Source organism: Poecilia mexicana, unplaced genomic scaffold (genome assembly GCF_051168715.1).
Source record: "Poecilia mexicana isolate PSO_F unplaced genomic scaffold, ASM5116871v1 scaffold_3, whole genome shotgun sequence".
In the NCBI taxonomy this organism is placed as follows: Eukaryota; Metazoa; Chordata; class Actinopteri; order Cyprinodontiformes; family Poeciliidae; genus Poecilia; species Poecilia mexicana.
Window position 1 is genome coordinate 33,765,779 of NW_028263372.1, and position 4,218 is coordinate 33,769,996.

The window sequence follows — 4,218 nt, forward strand, 5'->3', positions numbered from 1 at the left end:
TTGATTAGCTACCACTGCTATTAGCTAAGCTAACAGAGCAGTGGTAGATTAGCTACAGCTGCTATTAGCTAGGCTAACAGAGCGGTGGTTGATTAGCTACAGCTGCTATTAGCTAGGCTAACAGAGCGGTGGTTGATTAGCTACAGCTGCTATTAGCTAAGCTAACAGAGCGGTGGTTGATTAGCTAATATAAACACCTGATCTATTGATGGCCTGTTAGAGTTCATTGTTCTGGTCGCATTTTTATTTTTTAACTGAACCGAAACACACAGAATTACACATCACATCTACATGTTAAGGTTGTCAAAGTCAAGCTAGCATATCACAACTACAACTACTTCCCTCTCCGTCTCTATTTTCCTTCTTAATTAAAACTTTTTCCCTCGTTATCCAGTTGTTGTAGTCTTGACAATTAGTAGCAAAGCACGGAGTTCTTTGCCCTGTTATATTTCAAATGTACATTTAAGATTTAGTGTGTAATATTCACAACTAAATAGCTAAAAACCAATAATGGTAGTCACAATTGGCAAGCAGGTTTTTGCCCTCCAGCATGGAGATGGGTGTGCGTAAGTTCATGCTGCAAAAGAGTCCATATGTTCCTGAAAAGTTACTTGTACGAGTTTTGTCTTCATTCAAGTGCACTGAGATATTTGCACTAAAAAATAGACCATAAATACTTGGTAAGATTTTGTGTTTTTGCAGTGAAAACAAAGTTTGGAGGTCACTTACCATCTGAGAACGGCTTTTGGGACACCCATTGATATCATCAATCTTCTCATTGGCTAAAGAAGAGACAAAAAAAGAGGAAAAGAGACAAAATGAGGGAAGATTAGAAACTCATCTGAGTTTGTTCAGTAAATTATTCCTGTTTTAATCCAAAGGATGGAGACTCCAGTGTGTTTGAGTCCTGGATGGTCGATGCCTGAATGAGGGACATGAAACATTATCTGGGAGCGATGCCACCGACCAGCAGTGTTGTGTTGCTTTTTTTAACGTGTGTGTGTGTGTGTGTGTGTGTGTGTGTGTGTGTGTGTGTGTGTGTGTGTGTGTGTGTGTGTGTGTGTGTGTGGGTGTGTGTGTGTGTGTGTGTGTGTGTGTGCGTGTGTGTGTGTGTGTGTTGGGGGTGTTAAGGATCACTCCTGTCCATTAAAGGCCCAGCCCACAGCAGCTGAGACACGGCCGTCAGATCACAGCTGACAACTGAGCCAGCGGGACAGATTTTGGCATATGAGACACAGCGGGGCCAAAAGACCCGCTCCATCACAGAACCACCAGAAACAACCAACTAACCTTCATCTGTCCTTCAAGGCTAACCCCTTATTATTAAAGGTGCAATATTTCGCTTCTTTGAACAGGTTAGGATCGGTCTACGATCTATAATGTTCGTCACATTTTTTTGTACAAAGTCATTCAGAGACAATAAGATTTTAGGCTGTTTCAGGGACTCTGCCACTTTAAATCCATTAAACATATGAACAGTGTTCTACCAATATATTTGATCAACCAAATGAAACCAAATATATTGGTTCCCTTGACCAGATATGGTCAGTGGGATCAAATAATCTCCTGCAGACCACGCCCCCCAACTCAACGTTTACACTCGCACATAAAAAATGGCTGCAAACAGATCTGAAATCATATATCTGTTTGTTTGAAGAGCAGAAGTGGAGAACAGACCAAGAGGTTTCTGGATCGTGAGTCAACAAGACTCTTATTACAGCGCATAAAGAGGTAAAACCAGCTGACCAAACATTCTGGAACTCAGTTTGGGTTGCTAGGCGACGGCTGGGTTCCGCTGGGGTTGCTAGGTAACGGTTTGTGACTTTACATTCCAGAGGTTTAGGAAATGGCTCATTTTCCAGACACCAAAAGACATAAACTTATTGACAAAGACCGTCTGGGTATGTTTTTAAGTGCTTTGGTTGATTTTAGAAGCAGTAGGAACCCAAATGTAATGACAAAATGTGAAGTATTAACAAACTAATGGTTATCTTCTCTATTTATTTAGTAGTTTGCTGATATACTTTTGTGTTCTTGTCCCTTCAGAGCCAAAACACAAAATCTTAGTATTTTGAATCCAGTGTCTTGTGCAACTATCTTAGGACAATTAAATAAGGCTAATACAGAAGATGATTATTGCCACTAAAAGAAATAAAGAATTCTGATTTTTGATCACATAAGATTCTGAATTTTTTTTCTCAAAATTCTGAGAAAAAAGTATTTTTCTTTTCTTCAGTGGCCCTAATCGTCCTCCTTAGACCAAATTACCTGACAAGTAACTTTTTAGCTAGAAATAGGAGCTTATGTGAAGTAAGTAGTTCCTTAATATTGATGTAAAAAATACTAGCTCCACTACCAGATTATTTTACTTATAATAAGAGACTTTTTCAAGTTAAAAGTGAAATATTCTGTTAATTAAACTAGAACTTTTTCATCAATAAGTATTTACTTAAACCAAGCTTCTATATCTTGCTGAAATGTTAGCTTTGCTTTAATTCAAGTCCACTAACACATTTGCGTTAGAAACTAGACCAAAATTACTTGGTAAGATTTAGTGTTTTGCAGTGTAGAGCTGCACAGAGACAGATCCACCTGAAATAAAAGTGATTCAACAGCTACATTATGGGAACAGAGGCCGTCTTCAGATAAAGGGGAAGTTTAAAATCTGGGTCAGAGGTCATGGGGGAAGAGCCGGGAGACGAAACAGTCACTGACACGCTGAGTCAGCGTTCGGTCAGCTGGTGTCGGCCCGTTTCAGCCTCCAGTCTGCCAGCGGACGCAGTGACAGCACAAGGGCGGCCAGACGAAATGACAAGACCGATGATGATGACGACTCTGACGGGGGCAAAGGTCAAGAAGACACAGAAACAAACAAATTTCACAGCCTACTTCAGGCGGTTACTATGGTAACGTATATGGATAACTGACTCTGGAGACGTCCTGCATCACTGGAGGCTGAATTATTAACTCAACTGGGAAACAGTTTATAGACTGAGCAAATTACAGAAAGATCTGTCAGGTTTTTACATCTGACAAGTACTGCAAAAAAAACAAAATATTACCAAGTGACTTTTGGCTAGTTTCATTAACTTAAAACTAACTTACAAGTAACTTTTCAGAAAGATATAGGAGCTTGTTTTAAATCAATAACACTTTAATCCTGATAAAAGTGCTCGTTCCACTGGCACATTATTTCACTTAAAACAAGACATTTTTTCCTTAAGTGAAATAATCTGCCAGTGGAACTAGCACCTTAATCGATTTTAAGGAATTACTAACTAAAACAGCTTTTATATCTTTGAGATTTCTGTGCTGAGGTTGAGCTTTTTCTTGCAACTTTTGGAGCTCAGAAAAGTTTTCCTTATAATAGTAAACAAAATTACTTTTCAAGGACTTGCATTTCCAAATTTATTTTTTTAATTGTTCAAAAAAAAAAAAAGTTTTTTCTAACCGATTTTTGTGTTTTTCAGCAATTTCCTCTTATTTTCTATTTATATACAATGACTTTAAGAAACCGTCATGGTGAAGTGAAAAAAAATAAAAGTTGTTTTGTTTAAAACCATCCACTTCTTCTAAAACCAGTGACGTTCTCCACATTTTCCTCCCGTCGCCACTTAAACGGTGTTGGTTTTAATTAGCCAACTTTGTAATTAAATTAGTTAACTTACCGACGACCTGTATGATCTCGGCCAGCAGCACTCCATCCGTGACGTCCGTCTGCAGGTCCTTGATGAGCCGCTTGTGTCCTGACTTGGCAAGGTAGTGGTTGGCCCAGTCCGTGTAGATCTGCATCCAGAAACACACAAAACGCCCGTCACTTCCTGGACCCACCAAAACAAAATTCGGTCCCAAAAATCCAGAGGTCAGTGTTTCAAAACTCTGCAAAGACACTTGAACACCAACAAAAGGCATAAACGGTTGTTGCAAATTCACAGCTACAGAAATAACAGCATGGTTAAACGGGACCGGAGCGGCCCCTGGTTCTTTTGTTGCAGCTCCGATCCGGAGTGTATCCGCGTGGTATTCAAATTGGGGCCATTGTGCTGAGCCAGGGCATTCATCTCTGAGCACACGGCGGCTGTTTTCTATGGGCCGTGCTGACATCACCCTCTGGGGACAGAAAAGACCCTTCACTGCCTGGAGGGGGGAGCAGAGCAAGCATCTGAATAATCTGAATGGCTTCCTTCATAATTAGTTACCAAACTCACGCCTGTCCTC

At 40.1% G+C, this 4,218-nt stretch overlaps 1 long non-coding RNA gene across 1 annotated transcript; it reads right to left on the reverse strand.

Moving 5' to 3' along the window:
• Nucleotides 1–375: 375 nt before the first annotated feature.
• On the reverse strand, nucleotides 376–3,810 carry LOC106908736 (uncharacterized). The gene is made up of 2 exons (XR_015762565.1): nucleotides 3,669–3,810; nucleotides 376–782 (listed from the first exon to the last, which is right to left on the reverse strand). It is a non-coding gene; the product is annotated as an uncharacterized LOC106908736 (long non-coding RNA).
• Between the last annotated feature and the right edge of the window lie 408 nt (nucleotides 3,811–4,218).